Genomic DNA, 27,563 nt, shown 5'->3' with positions numbered 1-27,563 from the left:
TAATTGAGGGTTGACAGGTTGTCAGCTTTCAAGTTGAACCATGTTAGATATGTGCTATCATGATGGAAAACAGGCGTCTCTCCAGGGTTTTGAGGGTCAGATGACGGAATGTATATAAAAGGGTTTTGAATGTTGTAAATTGCCTCCTAGATGCAAAGGAGACATCAGATTTGATTCTTCCCTTGTCGTAGTGATTTCTAGCTTAGATTTCTTTGTTAGCCATTTTTGTTCTCTTTTAAATGAATTTCCAAAGGATTTTTTTTAAGTGTTGGGGTTCTTAAATGGAATAGGATGCAGTTTTTCTAAACAAACAAACAAACAAAAACCCAAAACCAAACTACAGATATTAGTTCACAGCTTGCTATAAAACTTGTAGCTGTGGAGTAAGTAGAGTTTGTGGTAAAGTGAATTTATCTTGGGATTTAGTTGTTCAGATACCCATAGAATCCATTTGTAAGAATGGAACCACTTCTGGTGCATAAAGATGGGGGTCTTTGAGGTGAGTTACTGGGAATCCTTAAGTACCATCAATGGTCGAAGAGGTTTGACTTGGGGTTATATTTTGTTTCGTGTTTTGTTTCTGGAAGCCAGTAACTTATTTTGAGGAGTCATTGCAGAGGATTTGGGGAGGGAGCCTTCAAAATATCTCTAGGTGGTTTTGAAAGTGAAAACTCGGTGTGGTTTGCAACTTAAGAATTTGAAATCTGTTCTATTGAAGATTTCCAAGAAAGTGGATGTGAATAACTAAACTTTTGCAGTGGCTATTTTCATATTACAGAGCATGACATAAATTAAAATATGTTAACTTAAAAAGTAAGTTACCAGAGAAGGAAATGGTGACCCACACCAGTATTCTTGCCTCAGAAATCCCATGGGCAGAGGAGCCTGGTGGGCTACAGTCCATGGGGTTGCAAAGAGTCGGACATGACTGAGTGACTAAACCACCACCACCATGATGATAACTTACAGACTCAAAAGACAGAAGAAGTGCTGGTTCCTACATTGTGAATAGATGCAGTTGTGAGTATTTGATGATTCAGGGTTCTTGAAGCACGGGTGTGACTTAAGAGAACCTTGCCTCAGAGTGGTTTATCTCCATAAGGCAGCACTTCCCATGGTGGGTTCCACAGAAACTGATTCTCAGGAAGTTAATAGATATTTTGCAGGGAAACAAGGTTTATGTTTAAGTGGAAAAATCAGGGTTAATCAAAGTAAAACAGGTATTTAACTGCAGAACTTTTGACCATCCTTATTTCTAATATTCATTCTCAATCTCCTTGAAGGGAAACAGAGGATTTAATATTTCCCAAATGCATTAAATTGTAGAAACATTTGCTAAGCATCTTTTAACCAGCAGACAATGTTGGATTGGTTAATTTGCTTAAATTATTTTAAAGCAAATCCCAGACATTATATAATTCACCTGACAAACTTGAGTATGCATTTCTAACTAAGGACTTAAGGACAAAAATCACCACCTCTTTATCACTTTAAAGAAAATTAACTAATTTCTTACTGTTATCTAATTGTTCCCCAAATGTTATCTGTCACCATTTCTCATTTTGAGAATCAGGATTCGGTCAAGGTTTACATACTGCACTGTGGACTGTTGCTTTTGTCCCTGTCGCTTTTTTAAATATAGAAAAAGACTATCTTGCCACCTCCTCCCTCCCTCTTCTGACCTTCAGAAGAGAGCTTGTAGGATGTACATATCTGGATTTGTTTCCTTGTGGTGGTGGTTACCTTGTTCTTCTGTCCCCTTTATATCCTCTAAACTAGAAGTTTTCCTTTAATCTCAAGGCAAGTTTAGATTCAGGTTAAATATTTTTTGCAAGACTATGTCCTAGACTATGCTTATGATTTGAGAATAGGCAATTTAATTTAGAATTCTTAAGTTACTTTTAAAAATACAGTATGACTTACAGTTTGTTTGGAAATTTTTGAGTATATCAAGGGAGGGATGCAAGTGTGACTTACTCCACTTGTGGTTGAAAACATGGTGGTGGTATTCTGAGTAGCTGGCTTAGTTAAATTGGTATAAGTTTTTTGTGTATCTTAAGATTATAAACCGTGTGACTCCTGGGTAAAGTGGCTTGAGTGTTAAATGTTGCTGGTGGTGGAATTTTATTCAGAATGACAAGTTATCTGAGTTATAATGGTAAAACATGGTTCTATAAAGATTTATTTCTAAACACATTAATTTGGAAATATGCATTAATTCTACCTACACTCAATAAATTTTAACAGTATTTTTCTGATAAATGCTTATGCTAATTTGAAGTACAACCATAAATCTACATACTCCCTCAGGGTGATAATTTTATATGTGCATTGTCTTAGAAATTCAGACATGTAAATAAAAATTCATATTATAACTGACTTTGCTAACTTAATTTTATATTTAAGTTTTTTCCCTTGATATCTTTCCAAGTACTTCTTTTATGTCTGGGAAAAATTAAAGGAGCTTGGTGTGTATTAATGAAGACTAGTATGGTATATATAAAGTAGCTTTGATGGATGGATGAAAGCTATTGTTGGCAAATCCCAGCATAGTCTTAGGTTTAACCCCTTAGTGGGCAGCAATACTATTCCATATGTTACAGTTTGCCTTTTGTGAATAATAAGGTGCCTTGGATAGAGTAGTGCTTTGTAACTAAACAACACAGCTTTTTTCTCTTCCTTAAAAAAAAAAAAAAAATACTAATCTGTAGGAGGATGAGGCATTCCTGGTGGCTCAGTGGTAAAGAATCTGCCTACAGTGCAGGAGACGTGGGTTTGATCCCTGAGTGGGGAAGATGCCCTGGAGTAGGAAATGACAATCCACTCCAGTTTCTTGCCTGGAAAATCCCACAGACAGAGGAGCCCGGCGGGCTACAGTCCATGGGGTTGCAGAAGAGTCAGACATGACTTAGCAACTGAAGAACAACAACAAATATATAGGAGATAGTGAAAAAAGCATGATCTTTGAAGCTAGATGAACCATAGGTGGTTTACTGGATTGCTGTCTCTTTGTAAAATGGGATAGTAATTCCTGTATCGTAGGATTCATGCCAAGACTAAAGGTGAGAACCTATACAAAATAATTAGCACTGTGCTTGCCTAATAGGTGCCCCAAACAGGTCCTTTTCTCCCTTCTTCTCTTAATCCTATTTTTAAATTAAACTTTCTGGAGCAGTAAATGAATGAAAATTTTCATTTGTTCCAAGCGTTTTAGAAATTGCTAATTTTAAAATACTTGTTATAGGAGTCCAGATAAGAATTTGATTTCTTTTTTAAAAATTTTTATTTTTAATTGGAGGGTAATTCCTTTACCCTATTGCCTTAGTTTCTACCATACATCAACACAGACTAGCCATAGGTATACAAGAACTTGATTTCAAGATAACCTTCATGTGTGGTTTGTCAGTCACTTATATTAAAACAACTAGACAGATGTCTGTATGAAATGTTTTGAACAAATAAATTAGACATTTTTAGATGGTAATATATAAAGGAGAAGGAACAGAGAATAAAACGGATATTCTATTATTGCCATGAGGTTATTGCTAACAAACCGCCTGGTTTTAATGAAATTCAGTATGTTAAAAAGTCCATTTATTTACTAAATCTGTGAGACCGTGAGCTACTTCGAAGACTTTCAGTCGAGTTTTGCTGGAGTGCGGTTTACAATAATTAACTTTATTTTATTTAGATGGTGTAAGTGCCACTCTCCAGTCATAGGTGTGTGTTTATGAACAGGGTTGTTGCCAACCAAGAGTTCAGGCTTCTTGCAGAGGAGACGCATCGGTGCTACTCCAAAGGGCCCCGGATCCTCATCAGTGGGGAGGACTCTCTTTATTGGCTTGTGCCCTGTTAATGACTCACAGAAAGGGAGAATTAATATATCCATGGTGCTAGTGATAAAGAACCCACCTGCCAATGCAGGAGACTTAAGAGAAGCAGGTTTGATCGCTGGGTTGGGACGATCCCTTGGAAGAGGGCATGGCAACCCACTCCAGTTTTCTTGCCTGGAAAATCCCATGGACAGAGGAGCCTGGTGGGCTACAGTCCATGGGGTTGCAAAGAGTCAGACACGACTGAGTGACTTAGCATGCACGCACACGCACGCATGTTTTGAACAGCAGAAGTCAAAGAACAGTTTGGAGGCTACTTAAGTAGGCATATATGGGTGAAGAAAGACATGTTTTCTTCTACCAGCTGTTTCTAAGTCTTGGGGCATTTGGCTTTGTTAATGGCTTGTGCAAAAAAAAGGTCTGAAGAAGATGGAGTCTCCTGCTGCTCCCTGCCCAGGTAGTACCATACCTACTTCCTGAGAATGACCTTGATTCTTTAAGGGTACTTAAGTCCAGCTGTACTGGAGTATTTTTACACTTTTTTTTTTTTCATACCATGAAGTCACAGTTTGTTTATCCCTTCCTTTCTGAAATGTTCTGCTTAAGCAAGAAGGACTCCTTAGACTGTCCTGCTCTACCTACCAAAGTCAAGCCAGGAGGACTCAAAGGACATGATTTCCCCCTCCCGTCACGGAAAGAGTGAAGAGACACCATTGCTAGGGGGCTAGTGATTGAGTTCTAAGCTGATGGGATTTATAGACATTTGACCCTGTCAGGGCTTCTTTTTTTGCTTTCTTCATTAAGAGCAGTCTTAGCTGGTTCAACTGAATGTAATATCCTTAAAGAGTTTTAGAAGTAAAAAGTTACCATGAAGGTGCTAACTGTTTGACAAATTAGAATCTGTTTCCACTTGTCAAAGGGTGGTGGAAGTCTTGCATTAATTTCCCCAAGAGTATTTATTGAGGGCTGTCATTGTGCCCTTCTGAGTTTGAGGCCCAGCTCTGAGTCAGTCTGAGGAGATAAGTGCTTGCAGAGTCCAACTGTGTGCAGCAGGAGAGAAGAGGAGGAAGGAAGGAAGGAGGAGGAGGCGGCAGGAGAGGTGGGGCTGGTAGCTGGCATGGGGGTGGGGCTTCAGAGAGGAGATGGAAGATACCTAGCACTTGGCCAGGTGCGAGAGAGGGTGAGGGGCTTTCTCTGAGCAAGCCCAGCAGAGGCTGGGAGGCATGAAAATACAAGTCGTGTTTGGGGTGCTGTTACTAGAACAGATGGTGCCTGGCATTTGGGTGCAGTGGCAGGCAGGGGAGAGCCAGATTGCAGAAGGCCTTGCTTGCCAGGCTAAGAAGCGTGGACTTGATCCTGTAAAGCAAGTGATAGTTGTCAAAGGTTTTAAAGCAGGGAGATGATGTAATCAGAGCCGCATGTTGGAGGAAAGCTTTGGCGGCTGTGATGTGGAGGGGAGGCTGGCGTGGGGACAGATGGATGGCAGGGTTCGCTGCGATGAGGCTTTTGAAGTAGGTCAGGTGAGAGCTGATGTTTGAGGCCCGAGTTAGTGGGAGGAAGAGAATGAAAGTCAGTTGAACATCTTTTATCGTGGATTTAGCTAAGAGTCAGACATGACAGAGTGACTTCACTTTCACCTTTCACTTTCATGCATTGGAGAAGGAAATGGCAACCCACTCCAGTGTTCTTGCCTGGAGAATCCCAGGGCTGGGGGAGCCTGGTGGGCTGCCGTCTATGGGGTCGCACAAGAGTCGGACACAACTGAAGTGACTTAGCAGTAGCAGCTCTTGTTACGTTCACAGAAACTTTGCAGAGTGCTGTTGTCCTTATCCTCGTTTTGCAGAGAAGGAAACGGGCTCAGCCAAGCTTCGAATGCAACTTGCCAGTCCTGTGTCACCAGGCTTTTATTTTTATTTATTTATGTAATTGTCTATTTACTTTTGGCTGTGCTGGGTCTTCGATGATGCTCTGGCTTTTCTCTAGTTGTGGCGAGAGAGGGTTACTCTCTAGTTGCAGCGGATGGGCTTCTTATTGCAGTGGCTTCCCATTGCAGAGCACATGTTCTAGGGTGTGTGGGTTCAGTAGTTTGAGGCAAATAGGCTAAGTAGTTGCAGCTCCTGGGTTCTAGAGTGCAAGCTCAGTAGTTGTGGCACTTGGGCTTAGTTGCTCCAGGGCATGTGGGATCTTCCTGCATCAGAGATCAAACCCGCATCTCCTGCGTTGGCTGTCAGATTCCTTACCACTGAGCCACCTGGAGGGATGAAAACACCAAAGGGTGTGTATGGGAAGGTGAGTTTTGCAGTGGATTAGATGCTGCTTCCAGAAAAGAAAAGGGCTACATGGCAGCAGATTGAAGGCAGAGAGCAAGGCTGCTTCCAGGCTGGGCGGCGAGCGAGGGATGGTGAGTGTTATCAGGAACCGAAAACTCTCAGGACAGGAATGGCATTTTGAGGCCTCTCTGGGATACCCAGCTGGGAATGCTCAGTGGGCAGGAGGAAATGGGGTTTCTCAAGCGGCATCCCAGCTTCCCTGTAGAAACTCCTTCACGTCCTCTGGATGGGCTTGGAGTAGAACTCCCATAGGAGATGGATAACAGCCCTGGCTCCTGTAGCCTCTAGTTCCAGAGCAGAACTGTGGTGCATGCAGGAACCACCTGGGCTCTGCCTGCACATTTCCAGGCCTGCCTGAGGTGGTGCTTCACTTGGTCTTGAGTGGGGTTTGGCAGCTATGTTTGTATCAAAATCTTGGGGTGAGTGAGGAAGGGTGCAACCAGAGCCTACTTTTGAGGATGTTTGACTCTGAATGGCCTAAACTGTCCTTTCACTCTACTTTTGTCATGGAGCTTTTGAGAGCTCCTTGAACAACATGGCTTTGATCTCTTGTGAAAAGGAACACCGAGGAAAATTGCTTGCTTTCTTTTAAGGAACTTACTATGTACATTCCTATTTAGTTCTGCCAAGGATGCTTTTTAGTTATTTGGATTCATACACAAAAGTAGCAAGCCCTCAAAATTAGATTTGGGGTTTTTTTTTTGCCTTTTAAACAGACCTTTGGCAAGAAGTTTCTAGTGAAATTAGATTCTGAGTATTTTTCTTGTTTATGAAGAAGAGGTTGGAGGAGGGAACCTGGGATGTGGAGAGTGAGGAATAATATCATAGGGTTCTTGGTTTGCCTGGGAGTGGCCTAGGTTGTCACAGATGAAAAAGTCGCCCAGTGGGGATCTGATGTATAGCTTGGTGACAGTCATTAATGATGGTGTATTACAGATTTGATCATTAATGATGGTGTATTATAGATTTGATCATTAATGATGGTGTATTATAGATTTGAAAGTTGTTGAGAAAGTTGGTCTTAAAATGTTATGGCCACACAGAGACACAAGTGTTAACATTGTAAGGGATGGAGGTATGAACTAACCTTAAAGTGGAAGTTGTTTTGCACTATGTATCTGTGTGCAAACCATCATGTCACATGCCTTAAACTTGCACATATGTCAACAACATGTCAATAAATCCCGGGAAAAAAGACACCAAAAAGGACTCAACTCTTTGAAGTCTAGGTTTTAAACCTCAGTCGGCCTACTGGTTATTATACCATTTGCTTTGTTATTAGTCTTGAACCCAGTCTAGATTCCTCTCCCCTTCCTCTCTGTCAGTTGGGTCTTTTTTTTTTTTTTTTCCTATTGAGATAGAATTGACATGTAACATTATATTCGTTTCAGGCTTGCAATGTAATGATCCAGCATTTGTAGATACTGTGAAATGACCACCACAGTAAGTCTCCTTAACATCCATCACCACACATGGCTACAATTTTTTTCCCTTGAAATGAGAACTTTTAAGCTCTATTCTTTTGGTAACTTTCAAGTATACAATACAGTATCATTGGGACTTCCCTGTTGATCCAGTGGTGATGACTCTGTGCTTCTCATTTAGGGGACGTGGGTTTGATCCCTGGTTGGGGAACTAAGATCCCACATGCCTCAAGGCATGACCAAACCAAACCAAAACCAAAAAATAAGCCCCCACCCAGCTGGTAAAGAATCCGCCTGCAATGCGGGAGACCTGGCTTTAATCCCTGGGTTGGGAAGATTCCCCTGGAGAAGGGAAAGGCTACCCACTCCAGTATTTTGGCCTGGAGAATTCCATGGACTGTATAGCGACTTTTACCAAACAGTACAGCATCATTTAGTCACCATGATGTACATGACATACCCAGGAACTACTTATTTCATAACTAGCAGTTTTACCTTTTGACCACCTTCACCCACTTCACCCTCCACCCCTGCCACCCACCCCAGCCATGCCTTTTGTCAGTACAGGAGACTTTGAAGCCAAACAGACTGGGTTCAGGTCACAGCTCAGCCCCGCCACATCCTTGTGACCCTGGGAGATTTACCCAGCCTTCTTGAGCTGGTTTTGTGACTTTGGAATGCTGGTACTTTTGAAGGGTGTTTTGGGAGTTGAGTGACGTCACACCTGATCATGGCAGGGAGCGTGGGGCCTGGAGCTGTGCTTAATTCTGCCCTCCTCCAGGGCCTCCTCGCCCCACTGGGCGGGTGTTCAGGGCTGACCGCCCACTGCCTTTCTTCACAGTCCTTATTCCACTTTTTTTCCTCCAGAGTTGGGAGGCTTTCTTGTCTCCATGGCCGGTAATAGGGGAGAAAGGGTTTTTGGGTTTTGTTTTCAGCCTATGTATCTTTTCTGTTGGTGTCCCGTTACTCGTGGGCTAAGTTTTGCTTCTTTGTCTCCTCTAGTGAACAGGTTTGGGTTCTTTGAGTGCACTGATTGGTTCCTATTTCTTCTGTGTGGGAGGGAGGCGCAGCCTCCTCTGGTTTTCCCACCTTTGCTAAATGCCATTTACTACTTCCTGTGTTAATTATGGGGCTTCCCAGCTGCCTTCCCTTGTCTCCATCCTGGTGCAGGGAACAGGTGGAGTCTGCTTGCCCTCTGGCTCGTTTGTTCAGTCACTGGAGAGAGGCCAGTGAACCCTCTCTTGGTGCCAGCTCTGTGCTAAGTGCTTCTTAAATTACCTACTCGCATTCTCTTTAAGCCCCTAAAAGGAAGTAGGTATTCTTCCTCAGCCCAGTTTGTAGATGAGTTGGTGGGTGTCTGTGTCCAGCCCTGGGTCTCAGAGAAGGTCCACAGACCTGGGAACCAACTTCTGCAGTGCTGCCCTTCTCTCCCACCTCTCGCCCGTGATGGGCGTAGCTATCTACCAGAGCAGAACCAGTGAAATTTAAAATCCTTTAGGAGTGCTGGTGCAGATGTCAGTTTCAGTGAGTGGCCTGGGTACTGTAGAAGGTGCAGAGTTGGGGGGCTGGGGAGGGAAACTTGGGATGTAACCAGCTGTGCTCACAGGGGGAGCAAGGAGTTAGTGGGGTTGCAAAGAGTTGGACACGACTGAGCAACTAACACACACACACACACACACAACCCACCCCCTCACCCCCACCCCCACGTGCTTACCTCTGCTTGTTCTCATTTTGAATGGCTCCTGAAAGACTCTGCCTTCCAGTGTGCTAATTAAGTGCATATTTATGGATGCTATAGACAAGGTTTACTTCTCATAACCTTTTTGTTCTTTGCCATTTAAGTCCTACACTGCAGATTGCTTTTGGCTGACTTTGTTTGGGGAGGAGGACTACGGTGCCCTTAGGTTATCCACAGTGTTAATGAACATGTCTTACATTTCAGGACCCTTTGTTTCACCTCCTCACTTAACTCCCAGCATCCAAATATGTAGAAGAAGAGCATAATGGAGAGATCAAAGATTTTGGAGTAAAGTAGACTTGGTTTCAAATTTCAGCTCCTCTTTATGCCCTTGGACAGGTTTCTTAACATCAAGGCCCTCAGCTTCTTCATCTGTAAAATGGGAATCATTGTACCCGGGGAGAAATAGTTTGTCCAGCACCTCAGAGGTGTTTAGAAGTTTCCTTATTCATTTCAAGCTTGATTCAATGGATATTAAATATAGTTAGTGTGCTAGACTTTGTACTGAATTTCAGCAGTTACAAAGATTATTTAGAGGTGGTTTCTGTCCTGGGGAGCTTAAATTCTGGTGGTCAGGGCTGACACATACACATTCATGGTGAGGAGGTGCCAAGACCCAAACTGTGGCAGGAACCACGAACAAAGCATTTCCTGTGCCCTCAGGGCTGGGAGATCTTTCCTTCCTGAAGGAGGTTATTTCCAAACCCCCTGTTAAAGCACTGCATGAGAATTAACCAAGGAAAGGAAGGTAGGATGGGTGGCTGCCCTATTAGCCTCACAAGCTATGGATGGACGGTCAATCTGGGAGAATTGTGTGCAGCCTGGCTTTGGCTGGAAGCTGGAAGTACTGGGAAAGGAACCCCGAATCCTGGTATCTATGAAGGTGTTGTGGGCCTGGAATGCTGGCTGAAGAGCTTAGAAGATGTAATATTTTCTAGGATGGAGGATCAAAATGTAAGGGAAAAGACATGTAGTAAAAGTAGTGCTTAATAGTTTTGTCAGGCATTTTCTTAGTGCAGAGTCTGATTAAATAAATTCTGGTGCGTCCATACAAGGGAGTGATCTGCAGATGTTAAGAGAACGAGGTAGGTTTATTTGTGCTCTTAAGAAAAAACTTCCAAGAATATCTTTAAATGAAAAAAAATATTCATAGGGTATCTTTGGGAGTCTGTATACAAGAGACTACACAACAATTGCCTTTGCCAGGGGGCTGGGATAGATGACAGTCTTCCATTTTACTGCAAACCCTTTTGTGCTGTTTGACCATTTTTCCACATGCATGCATTTCTTTTTCAAAAAGGAAATACTGTAAAGAAATGACTAATGTTGTACATTATCAGGTGAGCCGGAAACCAAGTGATGGAATATAAAAATAACTTGTGTTAGCACACTGTAACGCCATTATGCGGAATGCTAGATTATTTCATCCTCTGACAATAATACCATTCATGGGGGGTTTTAGAGTTTCCCACTTTCACATACATTATTTCAGTCAGAATTAATCACTTCCATCTGTGCTCTCATAGCAATTAAAATATTTTAAGAATTATAAATGTTAAATGATGCTCTGTAAAGTTTGGGAAAGGGGAGAAAAGAATGATATTACGTGTTTAATGCAACATCCATGAATTTATCCCCTTGCTTTCTTTGCATATGGCTTTGTAAAAAATGTAATTGTGACTAAAATATACATTTACTTAGAGGCTTTTCTGTTCAATGTGATTTCATGCGTTTCCCCAGGTGTTGCGTCTGTGTTCTTGTCTTTTTGGATGGCTGCTATTTTGTGAAACCCAGCGACCCCTTCACCAGGGGCCCCCTGAATCACTCACACTCCTGTGCACTCTCTTAGCTGTGCTGGTTGTCTGGATTGATGTTCACCCCTTCCTGGACCTTTGGAACTGGGATGGATGGCCTGTGTGTCACTGAAGCACAAGGCACAGAGAAAGGGCTATTGTTGAAGGAATAGAGGTTCCTTTGGGGCTTTGCAGCAACATTTTGAGATGGAAATGGTACATACGGGGAGTTTACAGCCAAGGAAAGAGGCTAAGGGTAAGCAGTCACACAGTAGCTGCCCATAAGTGGCTGAACTCAACCTTGAATTCTGTTCTCCTAACCCCAGCCCAGCAGTCTTTCTAACTGTTCATGAAATCAGAATTTTCAGTAGGCTTTGCTGGGGAAAGAGCTGGTTGGGTTCCATTGAGAGTGAGTGAGCAGGTTTTTGACCTTCCTGAGAAATTGCCTACTGTGTGTTCTGGTGATGAGTGAACTGGGTTCAACCCCCCAGTAGCATCTTTGACACAATTGTGTGGCCTTAGGTAAGTCACTTAACATACTTGGGCAGTAGTTTCCCATCAGTTAGAGTGGTGTATGTGGGACCTACCTCCACAAGGCTGTCCTAATACACGTTAGGCATATGGCACATGGTAGGAGCTCACTATATGCTAATATAACTTTTTTCCCTGATGGTTTGATGAGAAAGAATGATACCAGTGTTGGTAAGGGTGATGGTGAAACTGAGTACTCAGGCAGTGTTGAGAGAATGAATGGGGACAACCCTTCTGGACGGTAACCTGTCAGCGTGCTAATTTAAAGCATGACAGCTCTTTGACCCAGAAATTCCAGCTCTAGAAATTTATAGTAAGGAAATAATTATACAAACACATAAAATCATTTTTATTGCAGCATTGCTTAATAGCCAAAAAGTGGGAAAATCAAATGTTTACCTCAAAAGGAGCTTGATGAAAAACTTGGTCGCCCACACGATGGAATAACGAGCCCTTTTGTACTCGGTGGGGGAGAGCTAAGTGGAGTGGTGTGGAGAGATGTCTTCAGTCTACTGTTGAAAAGCAGGCTACAGAAGAGTGTGATGTGTGCTGTAATCACATTTCTGCTGTTTTCCCCTTCAGAGTTTGTATTAGGTAACTTTGAAACATTTAAGGGTCTGCCGTGTAGAGGTTCCAAGCTAAGGTTTGGCAGTGACACTCCAGACGTCTACAGCATGTATTTGACAGTATCACTCCAAAGCACCTAAAGAGTTATTAAGAAATTAAGTCACTGTAATAGAGAAAGCTCTTTAGATGGTTTGGGCAAAGTAACTCTCGTATTCCTGATATACTTGGTTTTAACTTTCTAGGGGCATTTCTGTCTCAGGACCATGGAGCTTAAACTATCAGTGGGTCCTAACCTTTTATATTTCATGATTTATAGATCACAGAATAGAATTTTGGTTTTGCAGTTAATGGTAGAAAGAGAACCTCTCTTTGTGGGGAGGGGAGAGTGAGTGGAAGGGGAGGAGAAGGACACAGAGAGGAAGAGAGTAGTATATTTTAGAATACAAACTTGGTTAGTCTTCACTGAGAATGAAAAAGGTCAGTCTTGATGATCCTGTCTCAATTTGAGAAGTATTCATATTATGAAAAGGTTGAGTTTTTAATATTTTAGACTTGCAATCATTTTTTTAAAAAACTTGTTATAATATTTGTAATGTTATAGTTTGTAATATTTTGCAAAATCCTAAGTGTTTATTGCATTGGGGCTTGAAAATATGCTGTAGATTTTTAAATTGAATTCTTGGCACCATATATGAATTATAAAATAACCATCCTGAGAAAAAACTGATTAGATACCTCTTTTTTTTTTTTTTTAAACCAGTGATACTAAAGGTATGTTTAAGTTTGTTGAAACACATGATATCACTCCAAGTGAAAGATAACAGGCTTAAAACTGGATGGAGCTGAGTGTGAACTAAAGTTTTGCCATTTCCAAACTGAGTGGTCATTTACAAGACTAATCCTTGTCTTGCTGGTTGGGAAGACTAAGAGATAACTTGTGTAAAACATCTGCTGCCTTGTCGAGTTAAATGTTAACAGACACTTGTCCCTCCTGAGCTCTTAGAGTTGAGAAGTCTCTAGGGGTGTTGCCCCTGTGTTTGTAGAAGGCTGTCCTGTAGCTGTTTGTATTCACACCTGTGTGTGATCTGGCCCCCGGGGTAGCTGGCTGGTGCGCTTGGAAAAGTTGCGACAAGCTGAAAGTTGGTCATTGTTGCCATTGACCTTTTCAGTGTAATGGATGGTTACCATGTGTTTGCTTGTGTTCTACTTTAACAAGCACTTTTTATAGGGGTGGGCTTCCCTGGTGGCTCAGATGATAAAGAATCTGTCTGCAAATGTGGGAGACCCAGGTTCAAGCCCTGGGTTGGGAAGATCCCCTGGAGAAGGGAATGGCTACCCACTCTAGTGTTCTTGCTTGGACAATTACATGGACAGAGGAGCCTAGCGAGTTCAGTTCATGGGGTTGCAAAAAGTTGTATGTGACTGAGCAACTCACAGTTTTATAGGGATAAAGTATAAATTCCAATGTAAAAATGTTAATCTTTGAAAACCAGAGCTAGTCCGGCTATCAGCCAGTTGAGTGTTATCCAATCTGCTACAGGCTGACCAGATCCTAGTAGGTAATCCTGCCCCAGTCCCTGCAATCCCTTTGTCAAGAGGGCAGGACACTTTAAACTGAAGCTCTCCCTGTGGTCTCATTGCTTAAAATCTTCCTTGGGTTTTTATGGAATGGGACGAAAAAACTTCCAGGTGGATGGAAAGACTACTTACTGCCTGTCTTCATTCATGCTCCTCCTTCCATTGAGATCTCTCCTGTCCTGTAAGGCTCTGTCCAAGCCCCGCATCTCTCAGATGCTTCCCAGACAGCGCTCCATTCTGCTCCTGTATTTCCTTCTGTAGTGGATGTATTATCCCCGGCACCACATCCTCACCTTTTAATGTTAGTCTCAGGTTACAGCTGACCTGAGGGCACTTCCCAGCCGTGCTTTTTGCTTGCTTTTCTTTGGTCCTTACCTAGATGTGGAGCTCCAGTCTGTAACCTGTGATTCTGTTTCTTCCCCTTTCCCTGGTCCAACACCTTATGAGATCTTGAAAGAAGACACAGCAAACAGTCTTCTGTCTTTTAGTTTTAATTAAAATAGAAGACAGGAGCTTTAAAGAATAACTTCTTGGGGTGTTTCCTTCCTTCATTGTTTTCTTTCACAGGTGTACATATATATGATATATATATGTTAAGTGATATGCGGTACTTTTTGTATAGTTTGCTTCTTTTACATACACACATAAGGTGCATATTGTCTCATATTAATGTGTTTTACAAATGATTTCTAATGGCTCCATGTAATTCAAATTCCAGCTTGTTGGTATAATTTTTAAACTGTCTACTTATTATTAAAATTTAAATAACCCTGCAGTGAACATTCTCCTTCAATAGTTTTATTGAAAGATCTCCAGCAATTAAACTGTTATAATCAACTTAACATAGTAGTTAAAAATTTTAACTTGTATAATCTGTTCATTTTATTAGTATCTAGGTGATCACTCTGGTTCAGAACTATTCTAGGTGTTCTGAGGTACACTCAGAAATAAGTAGTAAAGTCCTAAGGATAAAATGAAACATGTATACCAATAGAAAGTGATTTCAAGTATTTAAATAGACTGTTTAGATAAAATAGGTACTAAATAACTTAGGCAGACCACTTATTTTTATCAGTGGATGATGGACTGAAAAAGTTGCTTGTATATGTACAATAGAATCATATTCAGCTTAAAGAAGGACATTTGTTTTACTTGCGGGAACATAGTTGAACCCGGAGGGCATTATGTTAGGTGAAATAAGCCAGACAGAGAAAGGCAAACACTGCATGGTGTCATTTATATGTGGAATCATTAAAAAAAAAACAACAACAAACCTTGAGTTGGTAGAAACAGTAGAAAAGCGGTTGCTGGGAGATGAGGGAAATAGAGTTTTGTAGAGGAGTACAAACTTTGAGTTATAAGATGAATATTCAAGTCTGAGGATCCAGTATATAACATGGGGATTATAGTTGATAACACTGTATAATTGAAATCGCTAAGAGAGTAGAACTTACATGTATTCTCAAGGGGTGAGTAGGGGAGGCAAAGATGTGGTCATTAATTTGGGGGGGGGAAGATTCTTTCACAAAGTAGGTGCACATCAAAACATCACCTTGTGCACTTTAGCTTATAATTGTATTTGTCGATTATGCCCCAGTAAAACTGGAAAAGAAAAAGAACTTTATGTAAGAAATGTATACAAATTAAAAAAACTAGTGTGTATGTGGGTGTGTATTCCCGGGTGAATGCAGACTTTGACATAGGAATCTCTGTATCACAGTTGTTTCGCATAACCTCACTGAAAGGGTTGAGGACAAAAAGGCGTGAGACCAAGTAACTTTGGAAAATGGTGTTTTGCTTAGACACTGTAAGGCTAAATACAAAAGGAACTGTACATTAACAATGTTCTCTAGTTGGTAAGGTGGTTTCTCATGGGAGTACAGGTTAACAATTCTGAAACATGTATTCAGAGGTCCAACAAATAAATGGATGGTGGATGGTGGGAGACAGCTTTCCCACTGTTGGAGAGAGAATTTAAAGTTAAGCAAGGGCAGAAGACTGCAGTGAATCACGTGGTACTGGATTAGAGTTGGAGACATCCTTATGTTTAGCTTAACACAGATAGGTGAGTGTGCATATCTAGGGTGGTGTACATATATGTATTTGAGAGAGCTTGGAAGCAATAACACCCTAGTAGCAACAGCATCCCCAGGTCTTGGTTTCTAAACATCGTTCTTCAATAAAAGTAATCTGGGCTTTTGGAGAAATGGATAATTACAGGTCTAGAGCATCTCGTATTACCAGAAAATAAGGAAATGCTCAAAAAATGAGGAAGGGGGCTTGCCAAAGGGCATAGGGACCAACCTCAATGAGCTCCTAATAGCCAAAGCCAGAACACTTTGAGCAAAAAAAATAGAGTGGTACTGCTTTATAGCCCAGATGAAAATAAATGTATATAAGCTTATGTAGGGAAAAGAGATGTCCTTCTTGTAGAGGAATTCCAAATGGTTTATGTAGATACTTACCCCTTCAGGAATGGGAGACTTAATTTCCCCCAGCTCTTGAGTGTGGACTGAATTTGGTGACTTGCTTCTAAAAAAAGAGATTGTAGAAAGTGTGGAAAGGTAAATTTACAGTAGAGAAAACCCATAAACACTGACCTTAACCAGATAATCAAGGTTGGCATCACCAGTGGTCATGCTGTGAGCATGTACTCTTAATATGATGTGATGAGGACACCTTACCTCCGTGGTTCCCCCTTCAGAACCAATCATCCCAGATTAACTGTGAGAAAAACGTCAGATGAATCCCAACTGAGAGTTGTAATACACAGTACCTGCCCAGTAGTCTTCAGAATTGTCAAGGTCATGAGAGACAGAGAAAGGGTGACAGACCAGAGGCGTCTAGGGAGATAAGACGGGTAATTTGCAAAGTGGGATCCTGGATATGGATCCTGAAATGGAAAGAGAACGCTAGTGGGAGCTGATGAAACCCAAATATAGTCTGGAATTTAGTAAAGTTTTCTAAAAGGTACTGAAAGCATTTCCCCTGAACGTTTAATTCAGAAAATACTCAAATGCAAAGAGAAGCTGAAAGAAATGTATAGTGAACGTACCCAACATGTAGATTCTACAATTAGGAATTTGTGGTCTTTGCTCTATTACATACCTAAGTGTCAGTCCTTTTTATTCTTAAAAATATTTCAAAGTAAATTGTAAAGATCAGTATGTGAAACCCCCTCTCCCTCAACAACAATGAAAAAACAAAACAAAACAATGAAACAAAAACAAAACTGTTTAAAGTGTAATTTCTTCCAAGGTTATGGCCCAGTGCCTGCCGGCACTCACAGGTGATATTATGTCTGTGGTTGTGCCCTGTGGAGAATGAGACTGATGGAAAGTTGGGAGGATGTAGGTTATGTAGTATTCACTTTAAGAGGTGATCAGGGATGTGGGTGATTAGGGGACCATGCTTGACTGAAGTAGATCTGTGCTGGTGGGCCCTGGGGTGTTGGGGGGGGTGGTCTGTGAACATCCAGGAAATAGCAGCTGGTTTCCTGCCATGAGTTTCCAGTACTTCAAATGGCATTAACCAGTGTGGGCAGCTTTTGGGATGGATGGAAGGGATGGCGGGTCTGGATTGGGACAGTGAAATGTGTGATGTCTGAGCATTTATTTCTGTGGGGGGAGCCCAAGGCTGCCCTCCTCATGCCATTCTCCCTCCCCGATGGTCCCTGGGAAAATAAATAGAGTGGGGAAGAGCGAGGTTTTAGCTCTGGCTGGGGGTGGGAGGATTGATCAGCTCATCAATCAGGAGAGTGTGTAATTATGCGGAAAGGACAGAAATCACTCCCTGAAGACCACGGACTTGGGGATGTGCCCAGAAAAGGACCTTACAGCTGCTAACAGTAGCCCTATTCAGCTCGGGTGCATAATGATTTTAAAAGTAATCAGGAACCGAGGCCAGAGCTGGGGACAAACACAAATATCTTGTTGACAGAGCAAACATCTAGATTTTGTTGGGTAGGAAGTTGCGGAGGAAGCTCAGAGTGATGTAATGGTGTGCGCCAAGCTTTCCTCCTCAAACAGATGGGCCCCGGAGGAACCATCTGCAGCGTCCCCGGGGCCTTCAAAATCACTCCCTATAAATTAAATCGTCATAAGTGTTGAGAAATTAGTGTGGAAGCCCTACCTGAAGTGAAGCTAGACAAAAGAAGGAAATTTCCGCTGGAGTTCCTGCTTCCTTTTCCTCCCTTGCGCGGTATGTAATGGAGCCCCGAGGCTTATTATTTCAGGCAACACTCTTGTTTAGTACTTGGGTCTCATTTGCCTCCCCCAAATAGCCGCAGAGAATAAACTTTCGAGAATAAACTTCCCTTTCTCTTCTTAAGCTTGGACAACTGCACTTATTCCTACCTAAGCCAGCGTCAACTGGATACGTTTCATAAACTGTCTTGCTATTTTGGGTTTTCTGTTTTGGTTGAGAAGGAAGTAGTGTTTTGTTTCTGGTCTTTCTTTCATCAAAGGAATATTTGTTCTGGGCAGGCAGGGGGAGGGCGCGCTTCTCAGTTTAGACCGGAGAAAGAAAATATATGGCATCATATGTAAGTGACTGATTACAGATCTTAATTGGTGATGTTTCTAATAAAACGTTCAGTAAAACACTTAAGAGCAAAAGCAGGATTTGTTGCCCATATCCTTTGGTTTCTTCAGCAGTTATTGCAACCCCTGTATGCCAGGTACTCAGGGTTTGCAGTGGACCATGTAGCCTCTGTCTCAGGGAGAGACACAGAAATGGCAAAGTGAAGTTTGTTGAGGTGTGCGTGTGGAATATTAAGGGCTTTCCTAGTGGCTCAGTGGTAAAGAGCTCACCTGCCAATACAGGAGACAGCGGGTTCCTTGGGTTGGAAAGATCCCCTGAAGAAGGAAATGGCAACCCACTCCAGTACTCTTACTTGGGAAATCCCAAGGACAGAGGAGCCTGATGGGCTACAGTCCATAGGGATGAAAAAAGTCAGATGTAACTTAGCGACTGAGCATGCACACAGGTCAAGGTGGGGTTGAGTGTTGGGGACAGGAGCTGACCTGCAGAAGGTAAACAGTGTGCTGTAGAGCGGGAACAGAGTGGGTAAGTGTGAGGTGGGTGGAATGCAGGAGTGTGTGTGTAGGAGGGGCCAGTGGAAATAGGAGTGAAGGGGAAAGGCCGGGGGAGGTATGTGTGGATACGTTCGTGAATGGAGAACTGGGGCAGGAATTTGAGGTGTTAGCGTAGCTAGCCTGCTGGCTTCGGGTTTCTGGGTGAAGTGGGAGGAAAGCTAGAAGTGGGGTCAAGGAGAATGGTGGTAAAAGTTTGAGACAGTCATGAGAGGACTGGGAGAGGCTTTTCTTCGGGGGGGTCTAAGGCATGGGGCTTAGGGATGGACTTTTTTAGGACACTGGGGGCCTTTTGGGGTGGAGCTATTCAAGTGGAGTGGCATGTCTTCGTGGGGACTCTTAGCTCAGGGCATCGGTGTGGGGAAGCTGAGTGGTGGTGTGGATTCCCATGGGTGCAGCCAGAGAAGAGAGATGCAGATCATCCAGGGTGCTGGTGAAGGGGGTGGGTCAAAGGATCACCCTCAGTGAAGAAAGGGGCACGCCCAGGGACATTGGAGAGCACGTCCTCTGGGGGTGAGGGGGAGGTAGGTAAGAGCTGGAGGAGCAGAAGGCTATGGTCACCAGCAAGAGCAAGGAATTGTGCCCTCTGACTCTAAAGGTGTGGTCCTGGGAATGGCATGGACTAGAGTCCAGAGCCAAGGATCGGAGGCCCAAGTGCAGTGATCATGCCAGGCAGTTCTGTCACTTCCTAATGCTGTGTGCTGGGCACTGCTCGAAGTGCCGTGAACTAATTAAACAACCTCATGATGAGGGGTTGTTATTCCCATGTATAGATGAGCAACTAAAAGCCCACAGAGGTTAAGCAGTGGCTCAAGGTCACACAGTTAATAAATAGCAAAATGAAGTTCAAAAAGTGTGGACTATCAGAGGAGTTGGAAGAAGAGGAGTGCAGGGGGACTTCCTGGAGGAGGTGATTTTTGAGCTACATCCCAAGGGAGTAGCTTGGTGAGGTGGAGGTGGTGAGGTGGAGGTTGGGTGGCGGGGACAGGGTTTATGTGGAAGGTAAGCTGTGTGGTGTTCGGAGGGGAACAAAGTGGGTAAATGTGAGGTAGGTGAAGCCAATCCAGGTTGTAAAAGCACCTCCCCCCCAACACGTCTGCTCCCGTTCATTCCTTTGGGAACTGACTGCTGAAGAGAAGATTGTGAACTAAGCCCCTTCTCTCCCTTTCTAGGTGAAGGAGGAGAAGTTACCAAAAATAGGTAGGTGACAGCTGAGAATTGGAGTGGAGAGTGCTGTAACTGTGAGTGCCGAGTCTCAAAGGAAGGTGGATGTTTTACACGGGGTTGGGAGAGAAGGGCTCAGCCAGCACCTCCCTGTGGAAAGAGCTTGTGCAAGGTGGGGAGCAGGGAATGGGAGTGAGTGTCTAATGGATACAGAGTTTTAGCTTGGGAAGCAGAGAAGGTTCTAGAGATGGATGGTGGTGAAGGCTGCATAGCAGCATGAATGTATTTGGTGTCACTGAAGTGTACACTTGAAAGTAGCTGAAATAGTAAATTTTATGTTGTGTATATTTTACCACCATAAAAAAGATTAAAAGATTGTGGAGGGAGAAAATGATCATCTCTACCATTTATGATTTTCCAGGTACAAAATGGGCTTTTATTTCATATTCGAAAGTATATGGGTATTTTGCCAAACGCTTTATGTGTAGTGAATTGTTTAATCCTCACTTTCAGAAATAGGTAAACCCTGCTGTACTGATGACAAGTCTTGGGTTTGAAGAGGTTAAGCATCTTGCCATCCAGAAAATGGCAGAGGCTGGGCCCTGCCAAATCGCCTGACTCTATAACCCTTGCCAGTAACCCCAGGGGAATTTACCAAGGGAGAGAAGGTCATAGAGACTGGGTGAAGAGGGAGAACGAAGGGGTTGTAGGAAACTCAATAGGGAAAAAGCTGGGTGAGGAAAGGAGGGTGGTGGGGAATGGGAAAGAGGACCACAGGGATGAGAGGTCAGATGGAAGGATGCAAAGACTTGCGTGTCCATGTCTAGATCAGGCATGAGCTGTGATGGAACTGATGGGGAGTCCAGGTAGCACTGACATGGTCTGAGAAGGAGGTTGAGGACCACAGAGAGGCATAAGGGCCCAGTGTCGGGGGAGGAGCCTGCCATCTACAGTATTGTAGGCAGGAGATTCTTCCCAGATTGAGACCTGCTGTGGGAGGGGCTGGAGATATGGGCAGTATAGATTGTGGCTCAGCCTGTACCTCTGTTTTTGTTCTCTCCCTCCCTCCTTTTTTCCCCTCCCTCCCTTCCTCCCTGTTGCCTGTTGAGTCTAAGTTCTGCAAACTGATGTTGAATTTTGGTGCATGAATCTGGGGAGGAGTGGGTGGCTGGGTGAGGAGGATTGCCTGTGTTTCTGATGCTGACAGAGCAAATACCAAATGTGAGGTCAAATCATAGCCAACTACCTGACTTTGTAGCTGACCAGGAGACTGCAAATGTGCTGCAGATTTTTTCTTTTTAATAGAATGGGCTGAAATATATATATTGATAGACTGTATGTGACTTCTCAGGAAGTCTTTTGGGGTTGTAACCTAAACCCCCTAAGGCGTATCCTGCTTTCAGTGGTGGCCAATGACATTTGTGACACCAGATGGAGATGGGGGGCCTGCTTCAGATATTTGGATTTAGTGAGGTGTTTGTGAAGTGATCTAAGCTGTTTATAAGGGAAGTGCTCTCCGGAGAGTTCCTGTTATCATTTTACTTCACGTATTTACTTTGGATTGAGCAGAATTCTTTTATTCTCCTGCTGGTGGTTTTTGATTCTGTGCTGAAAGACAGGCTGCTTTCTGTGTACGGTGACCGTGGTGAGCATGGCCCGTGATTATATAATAATTCTGAACAAATAAAGAGATGTTCTCATGGCAGGCCTTGTAAGGGCAGCCGGGAAGCCGGCATCATTAGGGATTAAATTTCTCTGTAGTTAAAATTTGCAGCTTGTCAGAGGTGCAGCAGCACGTCAGCTGTAACCTCCAGGTGTAAATAGACCTTCGTCAGCATCATTGCAAAGTCCTAGGAGGAGCCAAATTGCAGTGGGATGCTATCCATCAAAAGTTGTTTGCAGAATCTTGTTCCTGGCAGCAGTCTGTTATATCCCCAGTAGCCGGTGGTATCTGTAGCACTTTACAATAGTTCTTTCCCAGGAAATGTAGAGTTTATATGCTTGGTGGTGCCAGATTCTGATGAATCATTTTACTGTCCCCTTTTCTGCCCTTTTTCTCTTGCTAAGAAGCATTTGGGCCTAGGTAAAATAAGGCAAATAGGATTTTATTTTAACGTGAAAATAGGACTAAGATAATGGTTACTAAGGTGACCCTTAATTTTGAGAGCTAATGATGGCTAACATGATGTACAGTTATCTTCTGTGCCAGGAGCCATCTAAGTATTACCTAATAAGCTCCTTGAGAACACAATCTTGTCTTTTGTTCACAGATGTATCCCCCAGCCCAGAACAGTGTCTGGCACAGAGTAGGCGCTGCAGTGAATGAACCTAACGCAGAAAAAGGTTCTACATCACAGAGTAATTGTTGCCTGCTCAAGGCCACACCACTAATAACTGGGGTTCCTTGACAATAGGTCAATGAAGAAAGTGAAAGGCACAGAGAATAATGATTGGTCTTCAGAACTGTTTCACTGAAAATATTACTAACTAGAGGTGTCTTGAGTTTTCTAAAAGATAATTTCTCCATCTATTATAATATAGTAATTTTTGTAATTTTATTAAAAATATATACGACATAATTTTGTAATTATAATAATGTTATAAGGATTAAGGGCTTCCCTTGTGGCTCAGCTGGTAAAGAATCTGCCTGCAATGTGGGGGACCTGGGTTCGATCCCTGGGTTGGAAAGATCCCCTGGAGAAGGGAAAGGGTACCCACTCCAGTATTCTGGCTTGGAGAATTCCTTGGACTGTATAGTCCATGGGGTTGCAAAGAGTTGGACACGACTGAGCAACTTTCACTCACTATGAGGATTAAATGAGAAAGAACTTAGAACAGTGCCTATACTTTATAAAGCACCATCTAGGTGAAAATTTGCATTGAGTGTTATTTATCTTTTAAAGGATGTTTGCTCATTTACTTGGTTTTAATTTTTTAAATTAATTTATTTTTAAATTGAAGGCTAATTGCTTTACAGAATTGTTTGTTTCTGCAAAATATCAACATAAATCAGCCATAGATGTACATGTGTCGCCTCCCTCTTGAACGTCCGTCCCACTTCTCTCCCCATCCCACCCCTCTAGGTTGTTACAAAGCCCCAGTTTGAGTTCTCTGACTCATAGAGCAAATTCCTATTGGTTATCTATTTTATATGTGGTAATATAAGTTTCCATGTTACTCTCTCCATATATCTCAGCCTGTCCTTCCTTCCCCCACTTTGTGTCCATAAGTCTGTTCTCTACATCTGTGTCTCCATTGCTACCCTGCAAATAATTTCATCAATACCATTTTTCTAGATTTCATATACATAAGTTAGTATACGATATTTGTTTTTCTCCTCCTGATTTACTTCGCTCTGTATAATAGGCTATAGGTTCATCCACCCCATTAGAACCGACTCAAATGTGTTCCTTTCTATGGCTGAGTAATAGGGCGTTGTGTATATGTACCACAGCTTCTTTATCCATTCATCTGTTGATGGACATCTAGGTTGCTCCCATGTCCTAGCTATTGTAAATAGCACTGCAGTGAACATTGGGGTACATGTGTCTTTTTCAGTTTTGGTTTCCTCAGGGTATATGCCTAATAATGGGCTTGCTGGGTCATATGGTGGTTTTATTAAGGAATTTTTAGTTAAAAATTTCTAGTTTTTATTTATTTTTTTTTTTTATTTTTTATTTTTTTTTAAATTTCTAGTTTTTAAAAGGAATCTCCATACTGTTCTCCACAGTGAGAGAATGTATCAATCCCCCCCCCAACCAATAGCGCAAGAGGTTGTATCAATTTATATTCCTACCAACAGTGCAAGAGGGTTCCCTTTTCTCCACACCCTCTCCAGCATTTGTTTGTAGACTTTTTGTTGATGTCCATTCTGACCGGTGTGAGGTGATATCTCATTAATAGTTTTGATTTGCATTTCTCTAATAATGAGTGATGTTGAGCATCTTTTCATGTGTTTGTTAGCCATCTGAGTGTCTACTTTGGAGAAATGTCTGTTTAGGCCTTTTTCCCACTTTTTATTTGGGTTGTTTGTTTTTCTCGTAGTGAGTTGTATGAGCTGCTATGTATATTTTTGAAATTAATCCTTTGTCAGTTGTTTCATTTGCTATTGTTTTCTCCCATTCTGAGGGTTGTCTTTTCACCTTGTTTATAGTTCCTTTGCTGTGCAAAAGCTTTTAAGTTTAATTAAGTCCCACTTGTTTATTTTTATGTTTATTTCCATTACTCTAGGAAATGGATCATAGAGGATCTTGCTGTGACTAATATCATCAAGTGTTCTACCTATGTTTTCCTCTAAGAGTTCTATGGTTTCTGGTCTTACATTAGGTCTTTAATGCATTTTGAGTTTATCTTTGTGTATGGTGTTAGGAAGTGTTCTAATTTCATTCTTTTACACATAGCTGTCCAGTTTTCCCAGCACCACTTATTGAAGAGCCTATCTTTGCCCCATTGTATATTCTTGCCTCCTTTGTTGAAAATAAAGTACCTATAGGTGTGTGGGTTTATCTCTGGGCCTCCTATCTTGTTCCGTTGGTCTATATTTCTGTTTTTGTGCCAGTGCCATACTGTCTTGATGACTATAGCTTTGTGATATAGTCTGAAGTCAGGAAGGTTGATCCTGCAGCTCCATTCTTTCTCAAGACTGCTGTGGCTATTCGGGGTCTTTCATGTTTCCATATGAATTGTGAAAGTTTTTGTTCTAGTTCTGTGAAAAATGCCATTGGTAGTTTGAAGGGGATCTTAGAAAGAACTTAAAACAGTGCCTGTACTTTTCAAAGTGCCATCTGTGTGAAAATTTGCCTTGAGTGTTGTTTATCTTTTAAAGGATGTTTGCTCATTTACTTAGTTTTAATTTTTAAGTAGAGATAAAATTTTTCTTTAACTATGGAGACTGTCTTTAAGAGTATACCTGAATGAGAAAATTATGGTTCAGAGATTTAATAGGAAAGCCAAGAGTGAGGTTTGATTTTAGTAATGAGAATCTTGTTACCATCTAAATACTACATGAATACAAAATGTTTTATTAGATAACTAGAATGCAACATTTTTGGAGGAGTTGTCCTTAGAGCACCAAGACATATATTATAAAAAAAGTGTTATTCTTTAGCCCAGTAGTCAAAATATCTTTGACATAGCAGTTCTATCAATAAAATACTTCTCATACCTGCAACATTTGTATATTTCTGAATTAAAATCATGATTAAATCCACAAAAATAGAAATAAAGGAATGAGATAAGTAAATGTGGTTAGATATTCTAATATCTTTTTTCTATATCCAGGCAACCACCTTGCACCCTCTACTTTTGATCTGGTTTAGAAGGACTGAACATCATCTAGAAAAGAGAAAGCACGTAGTGTGTTTTGAAGGAGGGGTTGCTAGAGATTTTCAGAGTGGTAGGTGGATGAGAAATTGACAGAGAGGTACACTGTCAGGCAGATTGCATGTAGGATGTTTTGGGGAGTAAACCAGAAAGCTATCCTTGGCCATCTGCTTGAAAATGTTGGTGAGGTGGTCACAAACCAAACTCCTAAGGATTACAGTGTTCCCATTAGGATGGTCACATCACTTCCTCATAATGGATTATGCTGGGCATGCTGGACTAGAGGTGAAAAGTACAGTTCATACACAAGAAATTTGTACATATGAAAGCCTTATACACAATATTTGCAAAATTGCTTGCAAATTTGAAAAGTATTTCATCTATTTGAGGGGAATAGACTTGAATGGGGTGGTAAGAAAGGCAAGTTAATCATTTGGAAGTGAGAAAGTGGAAATAATGTTGCTGAACACAAGTTCTTACACCCTAGGCACAGAGAGGCCCGACAAACCAAAATGTCAGAGTTTGGAGCAGAGGAAGGTTTTTTGCAGGGCCGATCAAGGAGAATGGGTAGCTCATGGTCAAAGCCCCAAAACTCTCAGGTGGTTTTTGGGGAAGAGTTTTTATGGACAAAATTTGGGGTGAGGAGACTGTTTCTTGGCTGCTGCTCCTTTGTTTCTACATTTCCTCCCTTCCCTGATGAGCAGCTGTTTTGAATCTGCCTCTTGGAACTCAGGCAAGGTCAAGGAGGATGAATGAAGCCCATTTCCTATAAACAAGAAATGGGGGAGGGGCATGGAAAGGATTTATTCCGGGGGGGGCCCCCACAGGATCCTGCTCCATTTCAGTCAGATGAAATCACTGGATTTGACTTTGGCAGGAGGGCTGGGTGGGTAGAAAGGTAGTGGCGGGGGGCGGGGTGGGGTGGGGGGTGACTGATGACATGCTGGTCAGCCCCTAGGAGAGACCAGCCAGAAGGCTGCTGTTGTTTCTGGAAGGGCAGGAGCAGAGCTAGAGTGGGACCCTTCTTGTCCTTGTTGTGGAATATTTGTAGGTAAATTAGTCTTAGTTTACTCACAAATACTTCCTAAGATTGTCAAATCTTAGAAACCTGTTTCTGAACTTAAAAGATGATGGGAGGGGAGACTGTCGAGTTCATAGACTATGGTTTGCTTACCTGGGCAGAGTGCTGTAGCATAGCTCCAAGATACAGCTCCTCAGAGACCAACAGGTGGTAATGAATATGAATTTGTTGGGATGATGGTTGGGGTAGACTGGTCATCTGCAATTTTCTATTGATCTCTTGAACTGGCTTTGACTACTATGATAAGTTGCGAATTTCAGACAGATTTAGAATTCAAACGATTATTTCTTGACGAACTAAAAGCAGACTGAAGAAATAACTGATAGATTGCCCAAAGCTTCGTTTTCATTTGAGGATGCATGAAACTGTGTACTTAGTACTGAATGGAAAGTTGAATTTAATATCGTTTCAACAGTGATGGAGTTTATTGATTACCCACAAATAAAATACTTGAGTGCTATTGGAGTATTTTTAGTGGAAGTGTTTCACAAGAGAGAGAAAAAGGTCTCTTCTGGAAATAGATGGAGCAGGTGTTAAAGAACCAGAAGAAAAAGTAAATACGGGCCATTGGTAGGTACCTCCCCTTTCCTTTGAAACTTCCTTGAAAAATGAGTTAGATAAAGGGACCCAGTCTTTGGCAGCATTCATCTCTGAAGAAGTTTTTTTAAATGGTAGTCATAATATCATTCAGAAGACACTAGCAGTAAGTATTCCTGTCCTTAATTTTATATAAAAAGAGCTTAGTTACTCTCATAATTTATTGGTTGATGTGTTTGTGGCTTAGATGGGAAATTTGAGAAACTGTGATAGTTGGCAAATGCTTAGAAATGACAGAAATAGACTGAGAAACTGATAAAATAAGGATTTTGGGTTGCTGGGAGCCCTTGAGAACAGTGAACTCACTTAAAGAATGAATCAAGGAAGAGTTATGCTGATTCCAGAAACATGACTCATTAAGGGAATGCAGCCATGCCCTTCCCTGCTCTGTGAATGAAAAGGCGTGGGAGCATCCGGTGAAGCGCCTGGCCTAAGGGCCAGCTTGCCCATAAACCCTGCAAGTCTTCCTTTTGGCCTTCTTTGTACAGTAAAAAAAGATTCTATACTAACAC

The 27,563-nt window shown here is 42.1% G+C and overlaps 1 protein-coding gene across 9 annotated transcripts in view; it reads left to right on the top strand.

The window, feature by feature from the left end:
- TANC1 (tetratricopeptide repeat, ankyrin repeat and coiled-coil containing 1) overlaps positions 1-27,563 on the top strand; it is a 241,903-nt gene that overhangs the window by 9,658 nt on the left and 204,682 nt on the right. The window contains exon 2 of one of the 9 annotated variants that reach the window (XM_043894123.1): positions 20,060-20,087. The exons of the other annotated variants lie outside the window; for them this stretch is intronic. The gene's annotated coding sequence lies outside the window, so the exon portion shown is untranslated. The remainder of the gene's footprint in view (positions 1-20,059; positions 20,088-27,563) is intronic. 9 annotated transcript variants of the gene reach the window in all.

The sequence above is a fragment of the Cervus elaphus genome, chromosome 33 (assembly GCF_910594005.1).
Source record: "Cervus elaphus chromosome 33, mCerEla1.1, whole genome shotgun sequence".
Classification (NCBI taxonomy): domain Eukaryota; kingdom Metazoa; phylum Chordata; class Mammalia; order Artiodactyla; family Cervidae; genus Cervus; species Cervus elaphus.
This window is presented reverse-complemented; position numbering and strand designations above follow the sequence as displayed.